This window comes from Brachyistius frenatus, unplaced genomic scaffold (assembly GCF_029030835.1).
Source record: "Brachyistius frenatus isolate BFR_SWC_R1_liver_20210118 unplaced genomic scaffold, ASM2903083v1 Contig_81, whole genome shotgun sequence".
NCBI classification, from domain to species: domain Eukaryota; kingdom Metazoa; phylum Chordata; class Actinopteri; family Embiotocidae; genus Brachyistius; species Brachyistius frenatus.
In genome coordinates, this window is record NW_027210680.1 from 585,008 (window position 1) to 603,349 (window position 18,342).

Below are 18,342 nucleotides of genomic sequence, written 5' to 3' on the forward strand. Positions count from 1 at the left end.
TATTTTTTTACTGTTATTTTATTTCTTTCCTGTATCTATAAATGCTGTTGTAGCAAAAACATTTCCCCTTGGGGATTAATAAATCTATCTATCTATCTATCTATCGATCTATCTATCTATCTATCTATCTATCTATCTATCTATCTATCTATCTATCTATCTATCTATCTATCTATCTATCTATCTATCTATCTATCTATCTATCTATCTATCTATCTATCTATCTATCTATCTATCTATCTATCTATCTATCTATCTATCTATCTATCTATCTATCTATCTATCTATCTATCTATCTATCTATCTATCTATCTATCTATCTATCTATCTATCTATCTATCTATGTGTGTTTAAGGTATGCATGTTTACGTGGGTTCCTATGTATGTGCTGCACCGTACGTCCACATCGAAGTTTGTGCCCATTTGTGCTGGTCTTCCCTTCATGTGTGTTCAGTACCTGTCATTGAAGAGTGAAGAAATTAGGTTTAATATTTACAGCATGTGGAGAAGGTCTATCTGATCGTCGAGTCAAAGTTTCTAGTTGAGATTTTATAGATGCATCATTATCAGTTATATAGGGAACTGAATTTGAATAGGTGGGATTATCCAGCAGCATTTCCAGAGCATTTTGCAGAGAAATATGACTGAATACAAACCTAAATTGTACCTGGACCAAGGAAGGCTTTGCTAGTTTGCAGTTTATCGGAGTGGCATCTTGGAGTCTCACACATTGTTTGGGTGGCATGTGTGACACTGATGGGCGCAGGTTAGTGCACGGGTGCAGTCGACAGCTGCCCACACACTGCAGCAAAAGCCAAATGTTCTCTCTCATTCTCTCTCCTTCCTGTTTATTTCAGGAGAGGTGGTTCAATTTTACATAATGAGTTCCATCCTGACAAGTTGAAGCATCTGTACATACAGTATTAGCCAAGCAAGAATGTACATGTCCGATCAGAACATAAAAAGATGAGCAGGCAGTTGGTTGGAGCCAATTTGCTTGTGATGTTGTTCTACGAGAGGCAAATTTGTTCACAAAATGCTGATTTGTTGATTTTGTTGTGCGGGGAGCGTGTGTATTCATTTTGAGGGTGTCGGAAGGAGGGCGAAAGCGGCTAAAGTGGTACTGAGCATGTATGACTCATTACATATTAAAATGGCAGCCCCATCTTCAATATGTTTACTTCATGAGTCATCTGTGGACTGCTCATAAACAGTAAATATTTCATAAATTTTAAATGGCTCTCCAGCAATTTTAATTGAGTTTCATCAGCCACAAAGCAAAGCACGCAATACAAAAGTCCATTAGAATTCCATTTCCCATTATAAGAGAGTCTATTAAAGTTAACAAGGACTCATAACCTTCATGCTTTCTTACTCCGGATATCTTATTGTTCAGCGCTCTCGGTAATGCCAGCCTCGTTCTGCCTCTCCTCAGGTCTTTGGCCTTGGCCTCTATTGTCGGCTATGTAGAGAATAACACGCACTTGGCTCCGTTTCATAATTCATTTTGGGGAAAACAGGTGTCTGGCCTCGTGTTCACCCCCCACAATGGGGTGGCTGCTGCCTCCAGGCAGTGTCACCATACTCCCATCATCTCTCTCACACAACACAAACACATTCCCCTGCACATGCGTTCTCACACAAATTGGGGCCGCTGCCAGTATGCACACTCACATGCAAATATGTACACATGGATGCGTGCGCACATACCTACACAAGTAAAAAAAAAGTACATATACACATCTGGCATGAGGCCATATTTCTCTGGCAACAAAGGTTATTCTAACAGATAAATACATTTTAATTACCTGGGCTCCTGTCATATAGGAAACAAATGTATGTATGTATCATAGCAGAATAATACAGATTGCATAGCAAATACCACTGGCCACGATGGGAAGCCTATTTCTGAGACTGTAAATAGCATCCCCTGTAGCGAGACAGGCCGAGTACATGTGTTTCATCTCCATCCATTATTCATTACCAGATGTTGGTTTGTATTAATTTCCAGGTATCTGCAAGGACTCTGTGGAGATTGCAACATCCCTGCGGTTTTTGGAACCATTTACTTGGCTCGTCAGCGACGGCACACAACTGCTCGGAGCACATAATCTATTAGCTGCCAGATTCACCACCAAGAACCGACTCGTTTGGACAAGTTATGGTTTTTCGCGGTGAACGCAAAAGACCTGCAGGAAAAAAAACAAAGCTCCCGGTGACAAACTGTGTTATTCTAGGCGAGCTTCTTCGAATCCATTTGGACGCCCACTCAGACACCTACGGGATGGTTCATCCATAGCCAGATCAGGTCCTGCACTCAATCCATTACCTGCCGCTTGCAATGGATGGTGGCAGATTCCCGAGCTCAGTCAACCATTATCAAAGAGAGATGGAGGGAGGGATGGACAGGGAAAGATGGAGGGATAAACAAAAGGGTGGCTTGGATGTACGAGTGACAGTGAGAGAGGCCGAGGGATGGAGGGCAGAACGATAAGGGGTGAAAAGGAGAGAAACATTTATTAATACGTAATGGAATGCAAAATAAATAAAACCCAAATCTCTTTTTGTCATTCTCCGGTTGTCGTATAGGAGAACTACATTTTATTGATAGACGAAGATTTGGAATAATCATGAATGATGAATGTAACACATTCAGCTACTCGCCACAAAGTTGCCATCCTCTGCCCTGATTGGCAGCCGCTGGCTTTATGGCAACATTGGAAAAAAGATTAAAAACAATACTGTAGGTGCTGATCCTGACCATGAGCTGCTATGGCTTCATTGTGTCACTACACTGTCTGAACACACTGAGCTATTTTCCCAGACGTGATAAACCAAACTCCCACGCAGCTGCACTGACAGAGAGAAGCTCCGGCATTAGCCAGTCTTCCCTTGCCGTGCTCTACTTTAATCTGTGTTTGGCCAACTGTCTCTGCAAGTTCAGGTAGTGGCTTAGCGGGCTGAACAAAGTGGTTCAAATAAGGGGGGTAAATTAAATGAATTTTGAGAAGTACCAAACCTAATTCACAGGGTCCTTGGCCCATCTTTTCAGGGACCTCTTAGAAGGGAGATAAAAGTGTGAGCATTAGCTGGAATTGGACACAACTGTCTTTCCGCAAGGCAGGAACAGGAGAAGTCTTTTTCATTCTGTTCCCCCCCCCCTCTCTCTCTCTCTCTCTCTCTCTCTCTCTCTCTCTCTCTCTCTCTCTCTCTCTCTCGCTCGCTCTCTCACTCACACAGTTATCATCCTCTGTCTTTTTCTCCAAGCCCTCAAATCCCTTCTTCTTGACTGCCCATGTCACATGGGATTATGGCCACAAACACCACTGGATGTTTTTGTCGCAGAAAGACACTCGAAGTTGCTGGAGAAAAGTACTCAGCTCATACTTTAACGGGTTTGCATGTTGAGACAGCAGTTTTTGCTGTTCCCATTTCAGAGCTCTACGATGGAACACCCACGAGCAATTATGTTGCATGGTGGAATTTTTTTTTTCCCCTTTGTGATTATAACAGTAAGAAATAGGCCACATGATTGGAGTGTTTTGGGTCTAAACAACTCAAGTATTGCTGTCAGAAATGCAGCGGTGGGCTTTGATACACTGGTTGCACTGTAGATAAAAACTGTAGGAACATATAGAAGCAAGAAGACCACTTTCAAACAATGACAAACAATAATATCGTCAATAAATAATATAGAGTCAGCCTGCTTCCTTACGAAAATGAGAAGATAGAAGCTACACGCAAAAAAGTTGTAATTCGACTTGCGTGCTAGACTGTGAAAACAATGGTTCTCTAGCAGATGCCGTCCACAGAAAAAAAAGAGAGGCCTGAATACTTTATTGTGCTTTCTCCTTATAAAACATTCTCTTGTTTTCCATCTGAAATAACACCAACCTGCCATAGTGCAGCTACAAGGAAACAAACGTCATGTGCAAGCAGAAAAAAAAAAAAAATCAGCATTGCATGTGCTCATGACTGAAAAGGTTGATAGTTTGAAAAACCCGGGATGAGGAAAGTAAGGTGAAAAGTATTCTCGTTTTTTTAGAGACGTGTTAGATCGCCCGAGGTTGATCGTTGCTCCGGTGGGTCTTCCCCATAAAAAAACAGCAGAGGACCATATTTACACTGTGCCGGTGTGCTGGGTGTAAATCTGCTTGACTGTGTGTTAAAGAGAAAACCCAGCAAAAAGAAAAGTACACATAAAGGCAAATAAGTCATTTCATGCAAATATACTATACCACAGTGATACAGGTTAGAGAATAATGTTTGATTAGGGGACAATATGATGTTTAAAACTGGAGGTTTCAAGCCTGTGCTGCTAATGTATTTCGGTAATTATGTAAATGTGAGTACTTCAGTAGAGTAACCCCAGTAATGGATAGAAAAAATTATGATAAATGGAATTTTGGGCCTGCCAGCAAAAATATACTGAAGTTAATAGAATAATGAGGTGCAGACAGGGGTACATGAATGGAGTCCTAATTAGCCTGTATGCTTTGAATACTTGATATTGGTGTATGAACCAATAATACCCAAAACTCTTCATCAGCACTCCTTAAAGAAGAGAATGGTGTGGGATGTGAAAAATATGAAGAAGCATCTCTTTCTCTCATTCTTTCGGCGATGCTCAATTCATACTGACGTTTTGCTTTGTCATTGATTGGCTCGGAGCGGATAATTAGCCTACATCTCATCATTGCCACAACAACTTATTTACCCCCAAATAACAAGAGAAGACAGAAATGTCTCATTAATTTTGGCAGCCCAGAGAGCTCGAAGGTCTGTCATTTATTTGTTATATAATTTAACAGAAAAGTGATACATGGATGAATAAATGGGTTTTAGGTTTGGGTTATTGAAGACTCTAAGATTTTTTTAAATTTTTCAGGCAACACTGTTCAGGCCCCTCCGCATTTTGGTCTTAATACAGTCCGCAAGAAACTCGGCTACATGTGAAGATGTAAAGGTCTGAACCACTATAATATCTCTAGACACATAGAAATATTAATAAATTGGCTCGTGGCTGAGATATTAAGTGATCACACATATATGCTGTCAAAGGCGAAAAAGCGAAGGCCAAGCCCCTGAGCTTGTACAGGCCAATTCAATTACTCCAGGCCATTGTCTAATGGAGAATGAACTAACCAGGCAAGGGGTTACTTTGGGATGGCTCTGCTGACTACTGCCTCTTGTCTACATGATCTAATTTACGAAGACACACAGCTATTGATTGGCTTCTGCATGCCAACAGAGGAAAACCTTTTAAGATGCACTTTTGCAGTTTGCCATCTAGCAGAAGCTGAGTAATATGCTAAAGGCGAGCATGCATAAACATTCAAAGATTCACACGTAAGAGCGCGAGCACATTCACACACATAGATGTGCACACGGTGCAAGGTAATTCTCTTATCGGTGTAAGCCATGATGACCCAAGTGGCGGGGGCTCCAACTACATGGGTCAATAGGCACAATCAAAGGCATCAACTGTGAGGAAAGGCAAAAAAAAGGTTTGTGCCTTTTTTTTTTTTTTTATAACTATTACTTCTCCTGTCTGTGGTTGAATAAGAGGGTCAAAGGGCGAGCACTTGCAGCAAACCCTATCAACACCATGCATTTTCACCACAACCACATTTGTTTACTGTTGCTTTCACACACGCACACACGCACACGCACACACACACACACACACACACACACACACACACACACACACACACACACACACACACACACACACACACACACACACACACACACACACACACACACACACACACATTTCTAGCTCAAAGCTGTGGACACAATAGTCTTATCTAGCGCTGCCTTGCTGTCAGTGGGAGTGGTCTATTTTGGGCTTTATCTTGAGCAGGGTGCCCGGCCCGAGCTGTGGGTCTGAAGCCGAGCTGGTGCTCCTGGAGATAAGGCAGACAGGGACACTGTAACCTGTGTGTCTACGGTCAGGGTGGGAATGGATGGAGCCCGCTCCACAATCTAACAGCTTCCTCTTCGCACTCAATGGATCGGATCAGGATCACACCGCTGTGGAGGCAGGCTTGCAAGTGTCTTTGAAGACACAGTTTGTTTGAAAAGAGGTTTTTTTTGGTGCCTGCAGGTATCGTCTACTACAACATTGTAATGAGGCAGTGAAGGGTTTAATACCATCACAGATCTGGATGCAGCATTAACTAAAGATACTAAAAATATTCATGAATTTCTCCGAAACAGGCTTCAGACTTGTATTTGAACAAATATCTTCCAAAGTTCTGGTACTGATTGAGGGGGCGGGGGGGTCAAAGGTGCAGATAGACTTGTGCATGACCTGAGCACAGCACATTCATGCCAATGGAGGAGCGGGATGCAATCATTTTTGTAAGTATTCCAAGTTGTGTTGCTTGATCAACATCAGCACCAGAGTTACAGACGTTTTTGTGTGACCACTGGTACGTGTGCATTTGCGAATACGTATGCAATTTTGAGTCAAACAGAGGAAGGCGAAGTGAGCCAAATCAGGGGAGAGCGAGGCATGTGTTGTTGTTGTGGGCAATAAACTCACGCTTTTTTAACATGCCGTTGGTGGCTCCATTGTCATGTTGGAGAACCCAACTGTTATCGTGCCACAATTCAAGTTGTTTGTCCCTCAGATACCTGAGAACATCACAGGAGAAGTTGGTGTTGGCAATCGAGATGATTCCATGGTGCACAACCCTGCAAATGTCAAATAAAACCTACCTGGCTCTTCTGATATGACGTGCCTTCTTTTGTCTTGGACAGTGACATTCTGCCTTTCTGGAAACTCAAATGTCACTCAAAACACTTCGCCCAGCTCGTTGCTTCATTGCCGAAGGCTTTCTGAAGCATTTAAAAGGTGTTCGTTGTTGATTTCCAAACACTGACACAAAATTTGAATGCGCACTCTTCGCTCAAGTCCATGGTAAAATTGTAAATGCACATGCACGAGGGCTGATGTTGATCAAGGGACATATGTTGGAATACTTACTTATAAAATTTCAAGCTTCCTCATTTTCCATGTGTGATCACACTTTGTATATGGGAAATTGAAGGTATTTACAAATTTGTAGTAGTCATCGGTGTAAACTTCCTTCGTGTTTAAAATGGAAAACTTCAGGCCTCAGTGAAAGTCTCACTTGTGGAATGAATAGACCAAACAACAAAAATTAAGCATGATCATACAAAACGAGACTTTCTCTTATTTCTGTGTAGACTAATGAACCAAAGCTTCTGGATGTGGCCTGACATCGAAGTAAGAAATAAGAGAGGCCAAGTCAAAAGAGGAAAGTCCATGGAGACACTGAGGAAGCCTGAGCTTATAGCTTGCACAACACAATGCAGTGAGACTGCAGATGAGAATATGTCTGTCTGAGGAGGGGTGTGGGGATGTGGAGGGCGGGGGTGGAGCAGGGTGGCACAGGGAAAGATAGAGAGGGAGAGAAACCAGATGAGACTAGTCAGAAATACTCAAGCTCTTTCCCAGTGATCGGCACACTACCTCAGCCTGACAGTTTCATTTTCAAAGGCATTGTGTCACAATGTGCCAATACCTGTTATCAGCCACTGCCTGTTTTGAGTATCAACACTGCTCTCCTGAAGAAAATCCCGTCAGCAAAGAAAATGGAATACCATCCGCGAAGGCTTTTGAGAGTCACATATTTACTTAAACACTGTTCTCCTTCCTATAATTACCCTGTCCTGTGTCACAAACATTATTCAGTTCTGCTCCACATCATGTTTTGAAAGCCGGAGTTATCACTTCGTGAGCCAACATGACATCTACCTTTGTTCATGCTCTGTGATTGCATTCGCAGTACCTTGGAGAATGTTTTTGCACTGAATTGGTGGTGTTATTTTAGTTCAGATGACTCAATTATGCATGGGCTTTATTTTCAGTGTTTGCTCTGTGGGTTCGAGCGAGGACAGACTGCTTACAATCAGAAAGCATTAACTGACAGCACTGACGCCTTATTAAATCACTTCAGTGTTCCCTAAGAAGTACCAAACAGAAGCAAGCATGTGTAAACTGCCCAAGGAAGAATTTCCCCCCGTTTAGCCCCGAGTTCATTATCTCTTGTATCTGTGCCTCATACACTTACTCACCAGCAACTTTGTAGAGACAATTAAACAGAATGTAGATGGGTCCAGTATAAACTAATGACACAGCTGATAATGAAAACAAAATGAAAAGTTAGAAATTATTACCCCAAATAACCATTATTATGATCTACTACTTTGCAGCTCTCCTTTAATTAAACTTGAATGACGAATGCTGTTCCCCCTTTTTTCACTTGTCTGTCTAGAGGACGCATTGCAGTTGCAAGTCTCAAGACCTGCTTTCTGAAAAAAGCTGTTAAGATGCCTGAAACTTTTCCAGAGAGGCTTCAGGTTGGTGACAACAATAGCAAAAGAATGCAATTTTGCTATGGAAAACCTGTCACCGCTGCTGCCTCTTTTTCCTCTGAGTATGACAGGTAGGTCGCTATTTTGCATTTTTTTTTTTTATCTTGTGGACTTGTACTCCCTTCAGCAAACTGTCATGTAATAGATGGAGGTCACAGTTACCCAAGTTAAGATTTAGGTCAGGGTCTATCTGGGTTTTTTTTTCTCATTTGTTTGCGTTCTCATCTCGGTTTCAGATCAAATGTACAGACTTTGCATAATTTTTACATATTAGATCAACAAGGGTGACACAAGCACCATGAAGTGACACTGTTTTTGTACCAGTCTATGCTCCTTTACCATCACTTCAGCTAATTTACCAAAGACATGTGACTTAATTTCAGCAATTCCATAGCCCGTGCTGATGCATATTCATATCCAGAAGCTTCCCGATTGAGCCACAGTCATCTCTTATTAGCCATTCAGCAAAGCCACTGGGACTATTAGGTTACACATCGATGAAGAATCTGTCTTCACCACGCTGACCTCTTTATCTCATCTTTGTAATGGAAATGACACGATGGTGAGCGATTCCAGCAGAGCGTGGTGCTTTGAAGATAAAAAAAAATACGACAAATTACAGCAAAAAGATGGCATGCTTTGAACAAGTTTATAATTGTTGCTAGGCAACAACTGCCAAGACCAGGACTTCCTCTTTCTGGAGTTGTTTGCTTAAAAACAGACCCCCGGTGAACAAGTGAATACGAGTTGGGAAGGTATTAAGCACACCCGCTTCTTCAATTGTCACCAGGGATTCAAACTGGCAACTTTTGTCATGAACTTTGAATAAATCCTCATCTTTTGGAGTCCAGTGAGAAGAATTGGCTTTTTTTTTTTTACCATTTGGAGTTGATCTTGGATGCGACATGTTTCCACTACGACTACCTGCTGGACCCTCCTGTATTAATATGCATGTATTATCTTCCATGTCAGGGAACAATGAGATCAGCGCACTGGATGAGGAGGTAATCATATCAGTGACACACCATAGACCTCCGCTGCTGAGCCAGCTGCTGATGGAACCAATTACATGAAATACTGGGGGGTGAGGGGGGGGATGTAGTGTCACTGTAATGTTCCCCAACGCATACATTTAATTGTTTTCTGTCTTCACTTTGTCCAATTTTCAGTCATCTTCCCACATCGTTTCCTCAGTTTCCTTCCTGTGATGTTTCTGTGAGCAAATTAGAACAAATGAACAAAGTACTTTGAATTTGTGTAGCAACATTTTAACACTTTGTCATGGATCACCTTGTGTTTGTAGTTTATCGCTGGAAGCGCTGTTGCCATAGCAACCAAAAACCAATCCAAGCCAGTTCCCCCTTGCCAGCTGTTCTTCAGCTGTCGCTGTGCTCTTTCGTTAAGTTTTACCCACTTAGCTGCAACATAGTCTTTTTTTTTTGCCCGTTACCAGCACTGGTGTGACCTGGTGTTAATTGAAATAAATTGTAGCAAGTGATCACAATTTCTTAACTAATTTAGCCAGGGAGTGCTCTTGACCCTGGAGATGCAGTGAGGTTACAGCACTGCTTCGCATCAATGGAGATGGCTCAGTTAAATGCCAAAGGGCAGCGCCAATAAAACTGACTGTTAGTAAAAAGAAGAATCCCAGCTCGATTTTTGATATTCAAGGAGGTTCTCACAATTGAATGATGACAAAGAGACATTTAGTCCCGTTTTTTAAAGACAGACACAGAAAGCTAAAACTAAATCTTAAAGGACCATTTCCATCAAACCTTGAGAGATGTGTGAATAAATTGTCGGAGCATTTATGTGTGTTTGAATGATTTCCCAAGATATTGTAGACTTAATGGATCCGCTTTGATACTAGTCAGATGTCTCCTGCTGCCTGAGACGGGCAAAATTTCCTGTGATCCATAATGCAAACTTTATGGAATCAAGCTGTTAATGCGGCATTTTAAAGTAAGGCGGGATCTAAATAAGTTGACAGTAATTCATTGTCCAGACTTCAACCTCCTTGACATTGTGACTCCATTTGGCTGGCAGCATGTTCTAGATGAAATCAAATTTAGCTTGCTCTCAGTGGAAAAAGTTAGTTTCACATGGACTTACAGAAGATTATAGATTTCATTTCAATCTTCATAATTAACAACCAGCAATAATTTGGAGACACAAAGTGTTCAAAACTATATAGGTAATAAGATGTTATGAATGAAAGGTCGTATTAACAAATACAGATTATTATATCATTGCTTAACCATGAAATTTGTGAATAGAAATCCAAGACATTTTTACAATTTGTTGCTGTCCACTTCCTGTTGGTCATTTAGACTGACAGCCAATAACTTAGTTTGATTGATAAAAATTGGTATTATAAAAGTTGTCGTGGAATCCCATTTTGAAATATACACAAATAAAACCCCAAATAAACTCTTTACTATATACAAAGTGACATTATACACAATGTATATGTGTCGCAAACACAAGTAAAATCATGTTTTTACATCCAAAGAGATGGATCTTATTGGAATGCCGAACAGCGGTATGCCAGATAATTATCGTATCTTAAATTAGTCCGAAGCATTCCAAGAAAGAAGAGACATCCCTTCATGAAGTAAAGGCCCTACATTTTACAAAGCTAATGCAACTGATTATCAAATGGAAAACATAATATCAGACAGATGAGAAACAACAGGGCTGTATAGAATCACAACGCAAACCTGATCTTGCCAGAAATAGAAGTATGTACTTTTTTTTTTCCTTGTTGCATCTGGCACTAAAAGAAAGAAACAATATTTATAGAAGTGCCCATTTGGCTATATTCATCCATCCACTTTTGCATAATTACAGAGCAGCAATCTAATTGTTTAAAGATGAATTCCCGCTACGTTAAGTGGTTGCTACACTAACTCATGTGGTAACCAGGAAGCTTTGAGTGGTTAGCTCTTCATGTAGCAAGCAGGGGAGAAAAAATCATGGCAAGGAAACCCTTTTAGCTGGCTTAAGACATCACACAAATTTCATAAATATCACACACACACACACACACGACTGTGGATAGAGAGGAGTTGGCTGACAGACTGGTGAGGATTAAAGCAACATTTTCTAAGAACAAATTTCAGTCTTAAGAAGCAATGAGGGAGAGATGAGGAGGAGGTCCTTTCTTCAGGTGGTCTTTAACAATGTTCATATTTCACAGCTCTGCATCTTCACACAAAACAAAGCTTTATAAGTAAAAACATAAACAAAACCATGTTTATCTTCTTGCATCGAGAGACAATAATGATGTCTTTTCTGTGTTGTTGTTGTTGTTGTTGTTGTTGGTAAAGGCCAGCATTGAAAAGATAATACAGAATACAATTTCATTTCAAGTAGATGATAGTTCTGGTATAAAAACTAATCACAGGGGAGATGACTTGCAGTTCGACATGCTTAAACCCCTTACAATCATGTCAATACATGGACTTTCATCCCGCAGCAGTGCAGGTCAAAACAGATGACAGCTTTGCTTTCGTATGTGATTGGGATTTTAAATCTTAAGCATAATGCTGTCGGGGCTTGTGGTTGAAATTGTTATTGATGAAATTCACAATTAAAGGAGCAGTGTGTTGAATTTAAGGGCATCTAGAAATGAGGTTGCAGATCACCAACAACTGAATACCCCTTGCCACACTCTCATCTTCTAAGCAAGCAAATCATTTATGGGGGTCAATGTGCCTTGCAAAAAAAAGCAAAAGGCCATCTCTAGAGCCAGTGTTTGGTTTGTCCCTTCTGAGTTACTGTAGAAACATAGCGGTCCAACATGGCAGGCTCTGTAAAAGAAGACCTGCTCCCTATGCAGATGTGAAGGGCTCACTTTTAGGCAACAAAAACATTATGATTCTCAGTTTCAGCTGATTTTACATCAATGGCAAGATGATTTTTAAGATTATATTCTATTTCTGCCAATAGATCACCATAAATCCCACACACTGACCCTTTAAAGAAATCGATAGTCACAAAACCAACATTGTATAAGTAGAATTATAGGTAGAGTGATCTATCACAGACCAAAAGAGTTAATTATATATAAATAATTCCACACAGTACAAGCAGAGAGGATCAGCTGAATACCATTATAACCACGAACTCCTGTCCACACATGGCATGTAAAGTACCAATGCAGATCCGATACTGGTGTGATTTATTTGGGTTGCGGGTTTTCTGTTGCATTACATTAAGTGTCTGAGATCGTTTTGCACACAGAACGGCTGAAGGAAGAGCTGCAGTGATTCAGAGGGAAACTTCCACAGCACTGCGCTTTGAGGGGCCGTGTGCCGTTGCTGATGACTAACGATGATGGCTCTTTGCTGCTTTGCTCAGGGCTTTCTTTTTTGTTTCTGTTTCAAGGCTCTTTCACTGCTCTCCTAAACCAGTACAGAGATTCAAAACGTATCAGGGACCCTTTAGTGCACAATGAGTTGGTACAGCTCATTATAATTAATGTGTCACAAATCAAGGGTTATAGGTGTTTGTGTGTAATGCAAATTATGCACCCATGACATCAAAGGCAAAATAATAAACCATGCTGCAAAACATTCACTTATACAGCTTGCAATATTTGTGAACTGGAGGACGGGAGGCATACAAATTGCACAAATAACAACAGTGTAATCAGTCTGTGAGAAAATAAAGCTATTATATCCATGTAGCAAATATAATTCCTCAAGAGGAAAATTGAATTCTTTGAACACAGAAGGTAGAAAATTACTTTTTCACCATGGTGACTGTGTTCTACAGTAAAAAAAAAAAATAAAAAAAAAATTCCAGGCAAGCTTCTGGGCCACTTTGTTCCAAAACAACACTCTAGAGGTTTGTGATTACCATGAAAAAGAATTTAATAAAACTTATTTCAAATGCAACTAATTATTTTTCACCCTAAAAGATGCATCACAGATTGTAAGACCCTAAATATCTAGAGATGATGCCTGCAGATTTTCATCCATACAAAGCTCAAATAAAGAATCCAGGGGGAAATGGCTGTTCACCTCAGCTCATTCTCTTAATCCAATTGTTAATTGCAGATGCAAACAAAAATAAAACGGTGAAATAACAGCCTTTAGCCAAAATAAATCCTTATCCAACATCACAAAAGTCAGTCCCTATTATTATTTTTGTGCAGTGCAGACAGTGTTTGTTTTGTTCCAGCAGGTTGTCTCTGTAATTAGTACAGAAAGATGAATCATCCCTTTTCAATGCGCACCAACAGATAGCAGAAACAGGGACTGAGTGAAAATAAACTCTTCTAAAAATGTCAGGAAACATAAAACAAGCAAAAACTGTCCATTTCAACAAGCCATTTAATTTTGTATTCAGATTTGAAGTTTTGCCAGCGGGATGATGTAAGTGTTTGTTGTATGAATCGGTGTTTCCAAGGCAACTTCATTTTGTAGATTTTATTTTTTCCTGGACATTATCTGCCTTATTTGCAAGACAAACTCTTCGAAGAAGTGACACTACATCGCAAACATGGTAATTAGCTGATCCCTTTGGAGCCACTGCGGTTTGAACAGAAAGAAAAGGGAGCTGATAAAACAACAACTGGATAACAGAAGTGGAGGTGACACGGCTATCAGTCAAGTCAGGTATCATCAATCAACACTGCCATCAACGCCGCTCGGCAAATTAAGATGGATGACAGAGATGTGGTTGTATCATCATCACATTGACTTTGAGCCACAAATGTAGTGAGTTTTGACATTTGCAGTCTCAGGTTAGAAATTCTCTGCCAGTCACCTTTCAAGGCCCCCCTTCAGCCAATTATTACACCAGCAGGTGCAGACACATCCATCCATTACCTGTCAGCTATGTAAATATGGTGAATTCACAATTCACAAAGCATCAATTCAAACCCCTCTCTATTCGTCTGAGAGAGCGAGAGAGAGAGAGAGAGAGAGACGAAGAGTTCTGCTACCTCCTGCTCGACTCTCTTATGTTTTAATATCATAAACAGAAGAGACGCGGGCAGAGGAGGAGGAGGAGGCGAAGAGCTTGTTAGACCGTGGTTTTGTGAGCAGGCCGGGCCTGACTCACAAGAATGAGATGTTTCCAAAAATAAAGGAGGGAGGGCGATAGAGCGAGTGAAAGAGAGAGAGAGAGAGACAGAATGTGCTGAACAGGCTGGAACACAAGAAAACGAGTGGATTAAATCCCTCCCCCACCCACACTGCCTACCCCCTCCTCCTCTTTTTTTTTTTTTTTTTCCAAAAGCCCTTGGATTCATCACAAAACATGTCGAATTAGTGGGAACAAATCGCCTGTATAAACACCCCTAAACACTTTCCCCAGTCACCATGATGCAAAAATTAGATAAATAAATAAATAATGATGCCATTCTCAGAGCAATGTTATTAAATGCTGGAAACAGTAACGGATCCGAGCTTTAAAAAAAAGAAGAAAAAAAAAAGAAATCATCTCTGAATGCATACATATGCACAGTTCTAGATCAAATTCAGCTTGTGTTTCTTTAATATTTATTTCCTTTGCTCCTCTGGGGGCAGATGTACCCCACTGTGAGTGGACGTAAGCAGTTGTTTGCATGTTGTAAATAGGCACCATAATGTAGAAGTTGGCTTTAATCATGACAGATTGCCCTCTGCAAATGCAGCACAATGAGAATACGGTCGTCTCAGCCTCCTTGCTGCGACTCATAATACTCTGAAAGCTCCTATAAGCCAGATAGCAGATTCTGAATATTTTAGTCTGTTAGGAAAATGTTTGCCATGCCTGCTAGTTTTGTCAGTTTTATCCCACAAGCTCGGTTTAATTTGAGTACAATAAAAGTGGAAACTAAAGGATGAGCCAGCTCATTGGTGGAGAAATCAAATGATCACAACACTCTATTCAATTTCCTTGTGACCCAAACATTTCTTCTCCTCTCTACGGACTACTGTAGGTACATCATCCGTGTCATTTCAGACTTCAGTTGTATGTGTGTAGCGCCTGGTGACTAAGATGATTATCTCCACACACTCGCAGAGAGACGTAGACAGCGAGAGACCACTTGGCTTGTGATTGGTCAGCCTTACCAGATCAGAGTATTGAAGAATGCCCCGCACAAAAGCCAGCCGAATCACGCTCATTATCAAGCAGACAACGGTAACAAAAAATTACAAAGATGATGCAGATAATTTGTCATCCAGTGCATTGATTTCCCATCAGGACTCAGATGGCGTGGCAGGGTATCATGGGACCCTTTAATCTAGCATGAAAGACACGGGTAATCCTTGTTGGGGGATTACTCCCGACCAGTACTCTCTCTTCGCATATTCTAACTTTGGTGTGCGAGTGCTTAAGTACTAACCCACCAATCATGATCTATCCGTGGCTCCATCACTCATCCTAAGTCTTAGCAGCAAAGGGGACATGTTTACTCTTGACTCCTAACGCAACCAAGAGGATTTAACAGCAAAGAAACAGAACCTACGTGAGTTTATATCCTGACCTGTACTCCAAACAGGCCGCAGCAGCAGTTTTCCGCTGCTCAAACCATCCATTCAAAGCGTGAGGACATTATCCTCAGATGTTTGCATTCCCAGGAACAGCTCAGTCCTTTAAGGTTTGTTCTGCACGGCACAATGTACAACATGTACGTACAGATATACCAAAGCGGAACAAATTGTGTACATTTGTTCTTCATCTCTGTGCAGCCATGATAACTGCACGTGAAAGAACAAACACAAACATAAAACATATTGTGTGTATCCTGGATTAGCAATGCATCATGTTCACACTACCTACTTTTAAAGTGGAACAGCAGAGCAGCGATGGTGTAGCAATTGTCTGAAAACAGAGGAGAAAGTTAGCCGGGGTGTGTCCAAATGTAACACAATCTACATTGTACCATTTTAAAAGTTAACTCAGAAACACATTGTGATTTGGACTCCCTTTTCTGATGGGGCCAGTAGCTAGGAAGCAGAAGAAACTCCAGGAAGTTGCTGGGCCTGGCCAAAAATACAAAAACAAAATCCCAGCACGTAACAACTCATTAAAAACAATTTGCAATATGCACACCCTAATTTTTTTTTTTATGAATTAATTTAAATGGTGATTAGTGAGCTGTAAAGGTGCTGGTATTAAAAAAAAAAAAAAAAAATGGTGTCACTAAGAATAGCCAAGCTGGCCGTTTCTCTATGTTTTCAGTCTTTATTCTAAGATAAACTAAGCTAATCAATGGCTACTGGCTTAATATTTAGGATACAGACAGATAAATGGTATAAAAATGTTCATCTAGGCATATTTACAAACATATTTTTCAAAATGTTAAACTATTCCCTGAAACCAAATAGTGTTGTCTCAGAAAGCTACACTCTTGTTCATCCTACAGCAATACAAATCCTCAATCAGGCCAAAAAATGACCAACCTCCATCCTCCAATGCTTTCACTGAGAAATATATCATCTAATACCCTTAATCTACCCATTCTACATAAATAACACCTGAAATAAGAGTAGAAACTGCCAGCTCTAACATTTAATGTGAAGAAGATCTCAAGGAACTTCACCATATAGCCCAGAGATTCCTTCCCTGCAAGTACATACAGGTGTGATGCCAAAGATAGAACTAGACTAAGTCCTCCTTCTAAAATTTAGCTCCGAGCAGATTTCCAGAGAAATGATCCAACTGCTAAATCTCACATTACAGGGGAAGAAAGAAAAACTACTGTTTAAATATGCAGGACGGAACCTTTGAAGCTCCATCCGCAATTTAATCAGTTAATATTTAAAGCAGGGATATTCTTTATAGAAGGCATTTGCATGATGGGCTGCAGAATTTGGGAGAGGGTGGTTGTTGAAAATGAAGTCATGACGATTGGGATATTATGTGGAAAAATCTTAATCCACGTACACTTTTTTTTTTTTTTTTTTTTTTTTTTTTTCAGGCATCCTGTTTATCATTGGTATTCAGAGGCCTGCCCTGACTGTAATAGCTTGTCAGACAATAAATGCAGCAACATTTGCAGAACCCCATCCCCGGAAATCAATATCATCATTATGTTCTGTTGTATTGGATGTTCTTTTCTCCTTTATCTCATAACCCAGTCTTTATTATCTTGGAATTATTACCAGACAATGCCATACATTAGTTTTGTGCATATTAAATCCAGATTTGGTTAACATAAGCTCAGTGTAGGCCCATGTTTCAAGTTCTTTGTAAGCATATATTTTATTGTATGATCTCTTCTTATTATATCGAATTGCTTTGGAAAATCACAGGTATTTCTTCATAATAGAAAGATTATGAATGGACGGTGAGCAGGATAGCATTTAACTCTCAATGCAGCAAAAACAAAGATAAAAATAGTGAAATTTTAGGAGACACCTACACATGTAGACAGTCTAACATCTGTGATCCTCACATTATCATTCATTTGACCATTACCAATCTGCTGTGGGACATCAGCTATAAAGCTGCAAAGCCATTAGAGAGCAAACTGCAGCATCTCTGACAATGTAGTGAATCAGACGCATCTAACACACTGACAGTGGATTGCTCTGCGTGTAAGGGCAAAGTTAACTCAAAATTTGCCACAAACCCCACACACTGCCATGGGGTCACTGAACCACTCAGTTGTGTTCACATTTACAGACAAAAAACAAGAATAAAACAACAACAAAAGTAATTTGACCAAACATCCCACGGAAAAGTCAGTAAATGTCATTTCACAAAATGAAATAAAGTCCCAGGAGAAATTATGTAAAGCATATTGAACCATTATATGTGCAGCTTCTGAAGTGGTCACACAATCAAACAAATATGAAGAGCATGGTGATGCCAAGACAGAAAGCAATTCTTTCATTTTCTTTTTCCAGAGTAGTTTGTCAGAAGATTGAGTCGTCCACTCCATTCCGTTCAAGGCAGCTTTCCGTATTTGAGTGCTTCTCAGCATGG

General features: G+C 40.4%; 1 protein-coding gene across 1 annotated transcript in view; it reads right to left on the reverse strand.

Moving 5' to 3' along the window:
- The window catches only part of LOC138627093 (small integral membrane protein 30), a 55,166-nt gene that overhangs the window by 27,258 nt on the left and 9,566 nt on the right, over positions 1–18,342 (reverse strand). The window lies entirely within an intron of this gene.